Genomic DNA, 15,514 nt, shown 5'->3' with positions numbered 1-15,514 from the left:
TGATTCTTTTTTTTACCAGGTCAATGAATACCAGTCCTTCTTTTTTACTTTACAGTTTTGAGAAAATACCTCTCATGCTAAAAATTGGAAAGTATATGCTGAAGGCTTAATGATCAAGATCCCTTGATGTACAAATATGCAAACTGTATGATCACTCACCGATGCAGAGAGCTAAGACAATATTGAGTCTTTTCACGAAGTTTAGAGTTCTAGCTTTGAATAGCAAATGGAAACATTTTCCTTTGTTCTGGATTTTACGTTCTGAAGTCTTGCCCAGGACACAGTTATCTTTGATACTAGATTATTAATTCCAACAAAAGTATTGGAAAATGAAAAATTAACAAAGTACAGAGACTTACGAAATTTAGTGGCTTATATAAATAAAGATAAATGACATAAATTCAATCCAAATAGTCTTTCAAATCATAGAATCATAGAATAATTAGGGTTGGAAAGGACCTCGAGTTCATCTAGTTCCAAGCCCCCTGACATGGGCAGGGACACCTCACATTAAACTGTGCCACCTAAGGCTCTGTCCAACCTGGCCTTGAACACCACCAGGGATGGAGCATTTACAATTTCTCTGGGCAACCCATTCCAGTGCCTCACCACCCTAACAGGAAAGAATTTCCTCCTTATATCCAATCTAAACTTCCCCTGCTTAAGTTTTAACCCATTAGCCCTTGTCCTGTCACTACAGTCCCTGATGAAGAGTCCCTCCCCAGCATCCCTATAGGCCCCCTTCAGATACTGGAAGGCTGCTATGAGGTCTCCACGCAGCCTTCTCTTCTCCAGGCTGAACAGCCACAACTTCGTCAGCCTGTCTTCATACGGGAGGTGCTCCAGGCCCCTGATCATCCTCGTGGCCCTCCTCTGCACTTGTTCCGACAGTTCCATGTCCTTTTTATGTTGAGGACACCAGAACTGCACACAATACTCCAAGTGAGGTCTCACAAGAGCAGAGTAGAGGGGCAGGATCACCTTCTTCAACCTGCTGGTCACGCTCCTTTTGATGCAGCCCAGTATATGGTTGGCTTTCTAGACTCTGAGCTCACACTGCCGGCTCATGTTCATTTTCTCAGTGACCAACACCCCCAAGTTGTTCTCCACAGGGCTGCTCTGAATCTCTTTTTGCCCAGCCTGTAGCTGTGCCTGGGATTGCTGCCACCCAGGTGTAGGACCTTGCACTCGTCATGGTTAAACTTCATAAGGTTGGCATCAGCCCACCTCACAAGCGTGTCGAGGTGGCATTCCTTCCCTCCAGAGTATCAACCTAACCACACAGCTTGATGTCATTGGCAAACTTGCTGAGGGCGCACTCAGTCCCACTGTCTATGTCACTGACAAAGATGTTGAACAATACCAATCCCAACACCGATCCCTGAGGGACACCACCTGTTACAGGTCTCCAGCCGGTCATTGAGCCATTGACCACAACTCTTCGTGTGCGGCCATCCAGCCAGTTTTATTAAAATAAATATTTAACACTTCAAAACAGACAGGATTGTATATTTGGAATATGAAATAGATTAATGAAGACATAAATAACTTAGGTGTATTTACCTAAAAAACCCCCACAGAAATACTAAGTATAAAAAGAATATTCACCCTAAAGCAGAAAAATAATAGATGCTTTTGCACGCTGAAATGTTTAGGTATATCATCTAATCTGAGGGTGAATATACTTAAGACTGATCCCTAGATATGAAGAAACATGTTGTCTGAGTTAGCCCTATTATGTTTTAGTATTTCATTGACCCATTGTCAGTTAAATAAGAGATTAATAAAATGCGTACTTCAAGAACACAGAGGAGCAGCTAGCCTCACTGTATTAGAGACTAATATGTAGATGTTGGTAAAAAATGGTGAAATATTACTGGACAATCAAAAGACATCACCAACTTAAAATAGTGGTTTTCCTGATAGGCCTAGAGAACATCATGACTACTTCACCACAGACTTTAGACAATGTCAAGCTTGTTTTGCTTCGATAATTTAGATTCTTTTGTTCAGATATAAATAATAAAATTAACTTGTGAGACTAAATGGCTTGAGTATCAGCTTATACTTGAGCTGAAACGAAGTGTGACTAGCTGACAACAAGTTACTTGTATTTACTTGGGGTAAAACAGTCTGATGTTAATCAAATATCACAGTGATAATGTTATTTCTCTCAAAACAGATCCATTATTTCTATATTATTTACTGAGGCTGTCAATCTCTTAATCAATCTACTCTGATTTTCATACGATCACAACTAAAGCAAAAACTTATTCTACTTTTCACATTATGAAAAGAAACCCATCATTTTCTTAAATTGTACTTTTAATTCTATTAACATGTGATAAATTAATTCATTGTTCACAGACAAAAACAAACAACTGTCAAATAGGTAACACACAGTGGCTAGGTGGATGTGTTGGTAGATATTGGAAATAACGCGTCTAATCAGTTACTGAAGGGCAAAGCAGCATGGGACTACACTAAAGGAGTATTTATAGGCTTCAACAGTTGTAGCAGAATTTAGAGTACATCGTTTTTTGGACTACAGTGCTGTACATTTGTGAATGATCAGAAAAGCAATAGTGAGGATGAGGACAGTGGAAATTCTAAATAATTATTTGATGTGCTTTCACATTTCACATGAATAAGACATATTACATGTTGAACTCTTACAAATCTACACAAAGCATTGAGAAACATAAAAGGAATATGAATTCATCTGTATCTGTAACAGGAAACTCAAAGTTGCAACCTCAATTGAGCATACATATCTATTCATGGTGCCTCAACTAATATTTGGACAATACTGTTTTCATAAAACTATGTAGAAGGTTCAGGTCTTGTCCAAAGGTAACTTATAGTACCTACAATTTCGTCTGTTGATCACCAGAGATTATGTTTAAGATAACAGCAACAATGAAAGTTTCTCGATGCAGTAAGGATATTTAGACTTTTAGTAACAATTTACATTAAAGCCGCTTGAATAAATCCCTTTTAAAGACCTTTAAATCATCAATCTTACTAAATCAGTCTTTACACTACAACTGTTCTAATAGCAATCTGAGTACATCCAATAGTCATGAGTGGATGGCTTATACATTAGGTTGTTGACATAGGAACCAGGAGTGAAAGACAAGATAGGCACATTCTCACTACTATTGCTTTTTTTAAAGACAGGAAGGCATAATGAACTAAAAGAAAGAACGGTAGAGCCTTAAATCCCAATCATTTTCTTTGAACCGTTCAGAAGGTTAAGGCAGAGATTTAATAACTTCTTTTTCATAAGGAAATCTCTATGAACATTCATAACAGTCACTTCTGAGTACAGCATAGATTTTGGTGCTACAATTTTGGTGCTACATGTATTCAAAATTTAAACTGCACATGACTTGGACAGGCCTTAGGAGTTCTGAATTTTAACTGAGAATCAGATTTTGCTTGCATATGTTTGGTTTATAACTTACAATTTTGCAACATTGACTACAGACTGACAAAAAATACCCCCAAAACAACAAAACCTTAGTCTGTAACATTACAGTGAAAACAATATAACCTTCTCATTGTAATAATTTTATAACTCATTCTCATGTGGGAAGATAATATAGATACAGTTATTAAGTACTTTTACCTATGTTTTACTTGACTCTGAGACTGGTGAGACACTGGAACAGGTTGCTCAGAGAAGCTGTGGATGCCCCGTCTCTGTAAGTGTTCAAGGCCAGGTTGGATGTGGTTTAGTTCAACCTGGTCTACTGGAAGGTGGCCCTGTCCATGGCAGAGGGGGTTGAAACTACATGATCTTTAATGTCTCTTTCAACCCAAACCATTTGATTACTACATTCACAGCAGATTTTGCATTGCTTGTGGTTAATTTCATTTAACAGTATTGTTTCTCTATGCATGTATCTCTGCTATCATAATAAAAAATGATTTAAAACCTAAATGTTTGGGCCAACAAGAAATCCTCATGTTTGGCTGCCGTGTTATGAAGACCATGGTTAAAGCACTTTTGTTGGAAACAAGAAGATAAGGTTTCTTTCAAACTATTAGGTAGGGTTAGGCAAAACAGATGCATTTCAGGGTGTTCATGAATTCCTAACTCAGAGAACTGCTGAGAATTGCTGAGATGAGTAGCTTGAGAGAGGACGTCTTCAACGCCGGAGCCGGGGAAGATCAGCGTCCAGGAGCCTCAACTCAGAGCAGTGAAAGCCACCGATGGAGCCTCAAGTCCTCTACGGGAGTTGCCCAGGAGCCGGCAGCTCCGCTGACGCGAGCAGCTGACTCACAGGGGGCGGAGCCAAGAGCAGCGGCACCAGCCCTGAGTGGGTAAAGACCTGCCCCGGGGAGCGGGAGCGACCAGGACGGGTCGAGGCAGTTTGTGCGGGCAGGAGAGCGGGATGGTGAGCACCCGTCGTATGACGAGGGTCCAGTCTGGGAGCTCTCCTCTGTCTGCCCCGGCGGTGGCCAGCGTAGGCACCCAGACAGAGCCGATGAGAGGGAGGGCTGCAGTGAGGAGCTCGGAGTGTAGAGGGTGCCTGCACTGGTCTTGTGAGGGGAAGGTGCACAATGGGCAGGGCTGCACTCGGTGCTCCCTGGTGGAGGTCCTCCTGCAGCAGGGGCTGAGCTGCAGGATGCTATTAATAGGCTGCAAGATGTCAGGGAAGCTTAGAGGAATCAGGGCTGTTTGCTCCAGGCCCAAATTGTGCAGGGTCCTCAAGCTTCCCCTCTAGCTCATGAAGGAAAGAAGGAGGCCGTTATCCCAGGAAGATGGGAATTAGTAAAGAAAAAAAACCCAAAAACAAAACAAAAAAAAAACAATAAAAAAGGCGGAAGAAAACAAATAAAAGCAAGGGAGTTGTGTTGCCTACCAGGGACATGGATCAGGGATGTTGCAGAGAGGCTGCCTGCTCTAGTAAGTCCCAGAGACTATTACCCTTCTAGTGATCCACATGGGTGCTAGTGATATAGATAGTAGTAGCCCGGAGAACATAAAGAAAGACTACAGAGCCCTGGGAGAGGTGATTAGGGGCTCTGGAGCTCAGATAGTCTTTTCGTCAATTCTCCAAAATAAAGGGAGGACCTTAAAAAAGCTAGGAGAATTGGCCAGATTGATAAATGGTTAAAAGGGTGGTGCCATAGTCAGGGGTTTGGGTGTCTTGAACACGGGACCCAAGTTAGTAGGCCAGGTCTACTGGGGGCTGGTGGAGCTGGTCTGATGAGCAGTTTTGGTAGACTGGCCAGACAGGTCAAGGAGGCTTTAAACAAGATGTGTTGGGGAAGGGGAGCATCATTCCATCCCAATGTACCTAATCAGTTGCCAACACCTATAAGAAATGCTTGGAGCAGTGTAGAGATATTCCATCCACTCCAGCCCATGAGCCGACTTCATTTGGAGCTGGGCTCAGATGCCTCTATACAAACGCCCATAGCATGGGGAACAAACAAGAGGAATTAGAGATGTGTGCACATCTACGAGGGTGTGATATAATAGGCATTACAGAAACATGGTGGGATGGCTCCTAGGACTGGAGTGTTGGAATGGAAGGTTACAGGCTCTTTAGAAAAGACAGGCCCTGCAGGCAGGGTGGAGGAGTTGCTGGTTTTGTTAGGGATAGGCTGGAGAGTATGGAACTCTGTCTGGGGGCAGGTGAGCAGCTAACAGAGAGTTTGTGTGTCAGGGTTAAAGGGAAAACAGCTATGGGAGACATTACTGTAGGGATCTGTTACAAACTTCCTGATTGAGAAGAACCTGCAGATGAAGCACTCTATAGACAGATAGGAAAAGCCTCACGCTTGAAGGCCCTTGTTCTCATAGGGGACTTCAACCACCCTGACATCTGTTGGAGGGACGGTATGGCCCAGCACAAACAATCCAGGAGGTTCCTCGATTGTGTGGAAGACAACTTACAGGAGCTGACAAGGAGAGGTACCATGCTTGACCTTGTGCTCACCAACAGGGAAGGGCTTCTTGGAAATGTGACTCTCCAGGGCTGCTTTAGATGCAGTGATCACGCAATGGTCGAATTCAAGATCCTCAGGGCAGTGAGAAGAGCGCATAGCAAGCTCACTGCCCTGGACTTCAAAAGAGCAGGCTTTGCCCTCTTCAGGAACCTGTTTAGTAAGGTTCCATGGGATATAGCCCTAGAGGGCAGGGGGGCCCAAGACTCTTGGTTGACATTCAAAGATCACCTGCTACAAGCTCAGGAGTGTTGCATCCCAACTAGAAGGAAGTGCAGCAGGAGGGCCAGGAGACTTCCTTGGGTAGATAAGGAGATGCTGAGGAAAACTGAAATGGAAAAAGAGGCTTATAAAAGGTAGAAGCAAGGACAGGCGGCGTGGGTAGAGTACAGGGATGTTGTCTGGGAAGCTAGGGACCAGGTCAGGAAGGATAAGGCACAGTTAGAATTAAACTTGGCTAGGGATGCTAAGGATAAGAGGAAGGGATTCTATAGGTACGTAGCGCATAAAAAACAGACTAGGGACAAAATAGGCCCACTGAGGAAGCTTTCGGGAGAGCTGGCTACACAGGATTTGGAGAAGGCTGAGGTTCTGAATGACTTCTTCGCCCCGGTCTTCACTGGCAAAGGCTCTGACCACACCACCCAGGTCTTGGAAGGCAGACACAGGGACTGTGAGAATTAAGACCTTAGGCCCACTGTAGGAGAGGATCTGGTTCGAGACCATCTTAAAAAACTGAGGTACACAAGTCCATGTGACCTGATGAAATCCATCCGCAGGTCCTGAAAGAGGTGGTGAATGAAGTTGCTAAGCCACTGGCCATCATATTTGAAAAATCATGGCAGTCAGGTGAAGTTCCTGACGACTGGAAAAAGGGAAATATAACCCCCATTTTCAAGAAGGGGAAAATGGAAGACCCAGGAAAACACAGACCAGTCAGTCTCACCTCTGTGCCTGGCAGAATCTTGGAGCAGATTCTCCTGGAAGGCATGCTAAGGCACATGAAAAACAACAAGGTGCTTGGTGACAGCCAGCATGGCTTCACTGAGGGGAGGTCCTTCCTGACTAATTTGGTGGCCTTCTATGATGGGGCTGCCGAACTGATGGTCAGGGGTAGAGCACTTGATGTCATCTACCTGGACTTGCGCAAAGAGTTCAACACGGTCCCACCAAACATCCTTGTCTCTGAATTGGAGAGACATCAATTTGATAGGTCGGCCACTCCATGGATAAAGAACTGCCTGGATGGCCGCACACAAAGAGTTGTGGTCAATGGCTCAATGACTGGCTGGAGACCTGTAACAGGTGGTGTACCTCAGGGATCGGTGTTGGGATTGGTATTGTTCAACATCTTTGTCATTGACATGGACAGTGGGATTGAGTGCGCCCTCAGCAATTTTGCCGATGACACCAAGCTGTGTGGTTTGGTTGATACACTGGAGGGAAGGGATGCCATCCAGAGGGACCTTGACACGCTTGTGAGGTGGGCTGATGCCAACCTTATGAAGTTTAGCCATGACGAGTGCAAGGTCCTACACCTGGGTTGGAGCAATCCCAGGCACAGCTACAGGCTGGGCAAAGAAGAGATTCAGAGCAGCCCTGCAGAGAAGGACTTGGGGGTGTTGGTCGCTGGGAAAATGAACATGAGCCGGCAGTGTGTGCTCACAGTCCAGAAAGCCAACCATATCCTGGGCTGCATCAAAAGGAGTGTAACCAGCAGGTCGAAGGAGGTGATCCTACCCCTCTACTCTGCTCTCGTGAGACCTCACTTGGAGTATTGTGTGCAGTTCTGGTGTCCTTAACATAAAAAGGACATGGAACTATTGGAACAAGTGCAGAGGAGGGCCACAACGATGATCAGGGGACTGGAGCACCTCCCGTAATAAGATAGGCTGGGAAAGTTGGGGCTGTTCAGCCTGGAGAAGAGAAGGCTGCATGGAGACCTCATAGCAGCCTTCCAGTATCTGAAGGGGGCCTATAGGGATGCTGGGGAGGGACTCTTCATCAGGGACTGTAGTGGCAAGACAAGGAGTAATGGGTTAAAACTTAAGTAGGGTGTTTAGATTGGGTATAAGGAGGAAGTTCTTTCCTGTTAGGGTGGTGAGGCACTGGAATGGGTTGCCCAGGGAGGCTGTGAATGCTCCGTCCCTGGTGGTGTTCAAGGCCAGGTTGGATGAAACCTTTGGTGAAATAGTTTAGTGTGAGGTGTCCCTGCCCATGGCAGGGGGGTTGGAACTAGATGATCTTAAGGTCCTTTCCAATCCTAACTATTCGATGAGTCTATTATTGTATAACTGAATTGAAATAAACTGTGTGGCTCATCAGCAGAATAAACTATAAATATTTCTTTTCCAAAAGAAGATTCAGACTAGTATTGAAACATATTCTTTATAGGCAATACAAAGCTGAACTTTAATGACATGGTGCCGATTACTCCCATTGAGCATCTGATTTATATCACAACAGTTTACACAACTTTGCACATACGAAGAGACTGTGTCATTAAGATTTTACACTGGCAATATGAAATAAAGTAATGAGTATCACAGAAAAAGTAAACAGAACAAAAAAACTCGAGTTTTTTCATCAGAATTCTGTTCCTGGATGAGGCAAAAATTAATCATTTAGCAGCACCCAATTAAAATACTGGATTTAAGCAATCCTTGTGGTTTAGAGTTACCAGGCCTCTTACCATCAATATGATACCATAAATACACAGGACTTATAGATGTGACATGCACTAAATTTTTACAGTGTCTTTGATGTATTTGAAGCATCTCTGATTTTGACTTATATAAAATCCTTTCTAGGGATAATTAGATTTTATTATAATTTTTTCTCACTGAAGATGGGTACTTCAACCAAAGAACTGTGGTCAAAACTGCAGGCAAATAATTACACTAAATTAGACATTTACTTTAAAGCTACTCACCAAGAAGATACAGAGGCATTGGTTCTTTTCCTCTTTAAATTCTATTACTCCACAGGGAGCATTCTAATGGATTATTCAATGGCTTTCCTTTCTATTTTTCCAGCCCAACTGGGTTGAACACCATTATGTAACGCTAACACAACTGTAATTCCCTGTATGAAGAAATGATTCTTGATCTTTGTTCAGAATTTCTTTTTTTCTTATCAATTTATGTCATTATCCTGTCATCTGTAAATAATTGAGTAAAATAACTCAAGCACACATGTTTCCCAGAAAAAAAGCCTTTACTTTGCAGTTCAATATTCTTTTAAATGTCTAATTCTGAGGCATATTTGGGTGTTCAAAAAGGTTGACTACACCAAGGAAAGAAAAATTCCACACATTTTACTACATTTTGCACAAAATTTTTACAAGAAATTAATAAAATAGTGATATATGTAACATATAAAAGCAAAAAGCTGGGAAATACAAGACTGTAATTTTTGCTTCTGTGATGTGAAAGTATTAATTACAACGTTCTTACAGTCTTTCTACTCTCCTTTTTTTTTTCCTCTGTGCAGACAGTAAAAAGAAGGTTCAAGAACAGTGTTAAAGGAAAAATTTTTAATAATGTTAGATGTCCAAGTTAGAATCATATTGTGCTAGTACTACTAGATACAATCTAGCATATTCATATAGCCAAGAGCTTCTGCTGCCCTAGAGTGGCACATTATTTCACGGGGTTTTCTCATCCCTTTGACTACTTTAAAAAATAAACTGCTGATATACCTATATGGATATATTTATTAATGCCCTGCTCTCGATAATTATATATTTGCATATTTAGCTATACTTGTTCATTCAGCATAGCTGTTTATGTAATCTTACAATGAGAATTAAGCTACAGGGAACTAAGGCCATCTTATGCAGTGTCCCTAGGCACAGATGATCTACAAGGAATCAATGAAATTGAAAAACAACAAATGCCAATATCTCAACGGAATACGTTCCATGAAGTTCACAGTAAAACTCTTCAAAAGGTTTATACAGGTTACAAAATACTTTGTAAGTATGCAAAAAATGTTGTATCATTTGTAAAGGTAATAAGCATACAGTCGGATTCATAACCAGAAATTACTTTGTTCCCTTCTTGCCGATAAGTAAGAACTGGTTGAACTGATGTAATGTGTCAGTCTTGCTTCCTGACTCCCAATTTTCTAAATCAGTATCAAGGTTTCAGAACCATCCATCAAAAAGAAGTGTGATCCTCTGAGATGTTTTGTTGGTCTCAATAAATTTGCTTACAGATTCAAACTCTTTGCCAAGTGGGACCAAATTAGCTATGGCTGGTTTGCAACAGATGAGGACCTGACAGATAAATTCTGAAGAACGAAAGACAGGTGCAAATAAAACAACAAAAAAAAAAAAAAAAAAACCCAAGCAACAAACCAAACCAAACAACCTTAAGGTTAAATCTGTGTTAACACGTACAATTCAAATGTATCCCTTCTGTTTACCTTCATCTACTTGTGATTCATAACCATTGTCCCCTTTCTGAAAGTAATTAATTGACTGAGTCAATCTCTTGTATGAAAAGATTGCTTATGTTCTCCTCTTCGTATCATAGTAAAAATCAAGCTTGAATTTACGCTAAAAATGTGAGACATCTGCTAAATTTCTCCTTGTACCTGACAGATACCAAGCCACCACAAAGGTTCCCTAATAATGAATCCTCAGCCTAGTGTGAATGCGTTGCCCAGGGAGGTTGTGAATGCTCCATCCCTGGCAGTGTTCAAGGCAAGGTTGGACAAAACCTTGTGTGGCATGCTTTAGTGTGAGGTGTCCCTGCCCATGGCAGGGGGGTTGGAACTGGATGATCTTGAGGTCCTTTCCAACCCTAACTATTCTATGATTCTATGTGAAACATTGTCCACTATGAAGGAAGGAAAACAAAAGAAAACAGCTAGGGGTCAGGGGCCTCAAAGGACGGAAGAGCGCTTTGGACTCCAGTCATTTCTTGTGACTAAGTCATCCTTCTTCTAAAGCTTTGCTGTATATTTTAGTTTCCACGGTCATGCAAAGTGCATGGAATTGCATTGCCTACGTATGCAGCACATTGATAATCGTGGTCAGCAAGCAGCATATTGCTGAAACTCATTTTGTTCAACAAAAGCAAGTTTATTTTTTATAGAACTGTTGAAGGAGAGCAGACTAGGCTATTGGGTTTGGGGGGAGAAGGATTTTTATTTTTTTTTAATTGTAAAATATTTGACATTTTATCTGAAGAAATCTTACACATTTAGTTCAGATCAAAATAGGCATAAAGGCTTATGGATAAAAATTGGCTGAGGTAATGCAAAGAATAACCATGAATGGTAATGTTTTAAGATGAAACGAAGTGTCATACACTGCCACAGGGGTCAGAATCAGCTCTCGTCTTATCAAACATCTTCATTAACAATCTGAAAATAAGAGTAAGCAGCATATTAATGAAACTTGCAATTGAAAGTGTAATGAGTATCCATGAGAAAGAACACAAATGTAACTAGAAAGGTGCAGAAGTGTTAGAAGAAAAAACTTGAAAAAACCTTGAAGTTAAACTGGAAAAAATCTGAAATAGTCTGTAGGAAGATGACACATTGATGATAATAATAATGTTAAAACAAAGAAATAGTTAAAAATTCATTTCCAGTATGATTAAAGATGGTCAGAAAATTTCCACTGATTTTTTTTTCTTTAGATGTGTTGAATTGTTGATTCTATGAATGTCCTGGGAAAAAAAATGCTTTTCAACATCTTATTGCTTCATACATCTTTCAGAATTATTAAAATATCCTATTTTGACCTTTTACGTACATTCAAAAAGATTAGTTTTCTGAGTAAAAATGATAGTTAATTATAGCTGGCTTGTCATTTAGAAAGCTAAAATTGCAGCATTTAGAAAATGTCAAAATGAAATATTTCAACTGACTTAAACCAATAAGGGGGGGGTTGTGGGGTGTGTTACTGGTTCATTTTTTTAATTTTAATTGTTTGATTTTTAAAAAGAAAACATTTTACTTTTGAAAAATTTCTGGGAGTATTGGCATTTCTCCTCCAGCTCTAAATGTGATATTTAAGTTGGAAAAATAATACAAGGTCAATACAGTTTTTGGTATCATATGCCAAAATGTCAAGTAATCAATCATGAAAGTATTAGTCACTGTCTATCAGGTCTGTTATGATTGTGTCTAGAATACTTTATACATTTCTTAGTGTCTTGGTACCTGATTGGAAAGGGAAGTGAGGGAAAAGGAAATAACTGAATGGAGATCAGAGAAGAACAACCAACATTGTTAGGTTGCTTGAGAAATTAATTTAAGAAGAAAGGTCACAAACACCTAAATATTCACAGTTTGACTAACAATATGCATAGCTTGGCAGCAAACTAAAATATTATAAATAGAAACATTTATTAATACAATTGCCTAATTAGCCTATGGGACACACCATAACAAGATACAATTGATGCTAGATGCCTAAAAGGAAAAAAAAAAAACCAGCATTTCTTGAACAATATTTACAGCACCAACCATAGAAAGCATATTAAAAGCAAAAGATGAAAAGACTGTAGAATTTCTTTATGTAAGCCTGGAACTTCTTTTAGTATCTGATCCTGGCTAAGGGCAGGAAAAGTATGTTGGACTCGATGAGTCCTTGGTAGGAAATATCTCTGTTTCTGCAAAACTAAAAAGACATTGCAATAGATATTAATAGACACTGTAACGAATAGTCACTCTAGTGATTATAGCAATGGAGAACAAGGTTTTCTGCAAACCCATAAAGGGAAAATACAGGCTTAGTCAGTCAACAGGAATTCCTGAGGCTCAAGGGCTTCTTCAGGCACAGTTTTACAAGGTGTCAGTGAGATATAGTATAACAGTGTGGAGGTATGCAGAAGAGTTTACTTTCCCCTGTTTACCACTTCCAGATATACAAAGCCATATTATTCCTTGTGACATTAATAACCATGAGCCTTCTTTTGAAAGGAAGTATCCCCAGAACACAGCTACCTTTCAATGATGCAAGCTTACTTACCATTCCCTTGTGGCTACAGTGAGCTAGAATGTAACCTGTGAACTGGAAATCCTCCCTTTTCATTTCTTCCTTATCTACTTAGTTAAATAGGTTTGTTTGTTTTCTTTTTGTTTTCTTTTTTTTTTTCCCCCAAATCATTACCTTGGATTTGGAAAAGGAAAGTTCTACCCAAGTCCAGTCTATTATTTCAATTCATTTTAAGATTGGCTGCTTGCTCCCAGGGAATGAATGTTGCTGTATGTGCAGTTGTGCTGGTTCTTAAACATTCAAAAGACAGTCCAAAAGAAAAATTATAAGCATAAAATTCTAGAAGTAAGTTTAGGTTTATATCCAGTTCCCTCCCACCAGCTGAAAACTGTTCTTTTCTTTAACTTCCTGGTTCTCACACTTCTATATGGTATTTTCTGAACAGGTTTCCACAGATACAGTGTACTATATATTCGGCATGAAATAAATGCAAGTTGGAGATGTACACCCTGCACAGATGCTCTTCTTTTGCAAAATTAATTGGTCACATTTGAAACACACTGGATTCATGCTGAGAGGCGTTAGTAGGATTTTGGCCTGAAGGAACTTGAAAATAGCAGGTGTATTGCGTCAACACTTGAATGTTAATATCTATATGCACAAGGAGTGTGTTTAGGATTGTTGGTTCATAGATGTTAAGCAATTGTTTATATATTCCTGCTACTATTCACTGAGTATATGCGACATCAACAGAGAAAAAGACACAGTTAATAGATAGTTCCTATGAAAAAGAAGTGAAAGGGAAATCTGTTTAGTAGCATAAGGGGCTTCTTGGAAGGTAAGTTAGTGTATATTCCTTCTTGAAAATAATTAGAACAGAGTATTTGTTTATACAACTATTATTGGCCTGGTTATTTGGTGCTATGATGATTAATCTACTTGATTACCTGACTGGTAGTATTAATCATATTGCACCATAATGCATTCATTTCTTTCCTCAAACAGATTACTGTACTCAGAATTTCAAACCCCTTTTTTAACTGTAAAAGTTTTCTATCTTGGTCTGCTAAATTAATTTCTATTCCATCCTTGACCTTGCTTTTGCGTACTTTTCAACCAGATTTCCATTTTATAAACCTCAGAATGCCTGCATCAAAGTTGAAAATCCTGGCCTCCATGACAGTATTTCACATTGATAGATCTTAAGTCTCTACAAGAAATTAGTGACTGCCCCTACTGTGATAGAGGTACATAGAAAAAATAATTCTAGATTGAGGCCTAAAATTTTACTATTTCTCTTTTAATCTCTTGTAAATACTATTTTAATTAATTCCTTCAGGTTTCTTTTTTCTCAGCTTTTATTTATTACGTCATTATGCTCTTAGACTGATGTATTATCTCATGTAATGCATAACTGAGTAACCTTAAGGATAGTACTAGTAATGTTATAGTTGAAGTTGAATTGTCTGTTATGTACTTGAAGCGTGATTAATATCTGGGCAATTTCCAATCTCGTTTGGAAGAAACTTTAAATAAAAACTGAAAATATAGCTGTAAATCTACATAAAGGGAAAATACTCTCAATCTATCACCTTTTCTAAGACCTGTCTAGGAAAACTTTTCCCCTCTGTGCAGACAAGGAAACACCCAGCCAAGTTCTTGTTCAACTTTTTTTTTACTTCCTGAGTTCTTTGGAGCTATGGAATGCTCAAACTAGCTATACATTTTTTTTGGGGTCATGTCTTAGGGCAGGTAAGACCTCACAAACATGACCTATAAAATTAAAAGGACTTTTGAAATTAAAATATGGGACACTAACAGTTTTCCTATATGAAAGGAAAAAGGAAAAAAATATCTTCCATAAAATTTCATGAGAAGAAAAAGTATCAAATTTTCTTAAACAAGGATAGAGCATCTTTGCCTATAAAATTCACTCATCCTAAAAGAATACTTATAAATTACTACATATTCCAATACTTCACAATTTTTTTTAAATAAAACCTGGAAAAAAATTGAGGTCATCGTAACACTGTTGAGATTTTAGCAGTCGTATTCTACTAATTATACTAAGAAACAGTTGTAAAGCTAAAATCTATAAGGTCTTTTTTCGGAGGAAAAAGCCGATTCCTAAACTCACGGTACCTAGAGAAAATAATAAAATAATTCTTATGCAGTGATATGCAAATGATATACAAAAAAGTTGTCTGAAAGTTTTTTATTTTAGCTTCTTCTTCAAACACCAAATCAGGAAGACAGCCAATATCCATATTTCTTCTCTTCTGTCTCCTTTCCTTGCATAAGGAAAGGCTGCAGTTAAATTCACTACAATAATTCCAAAATCAGACCCATGTAACTATTTTTTTCCCTTTAAAAATTCTATAATTTCAAATAACCTTTAAAAAAGGAGTAAGTAGGAAATAGTTTTCCTTTCCTAACTGCTTAAGTGTTCAGAGAGTAATCCAAGGAAATTATTTCTCTGAAATGTTTACCTCTAAATATAAGTGTCCTGTAACTTTGCTATGTATCTAGTATGCGTGTATTTACAAATATAACAAGATAATTTTCTATTGCTAATGAGTAACTGATTCCAGTAGAGAA

This window comes from Lathamus discolor, chromosome 5, assembly GCF_037157495.1.
Source record: "Lathamus discolor isolate bLatDis1 chromosome 5, bLatDis1.hap1, whole genome shotgun sequence".
NCBI lineage: Eukaryota > Metazoa > Chordata > Aves > Psittaciformes > Psittacidae > Lathamus > Lathamus discolor.
The sequence above is the reverse complement of the archived record's forward strand: the minus strand, read 5'-3'. Positions refer to the sequence as shown.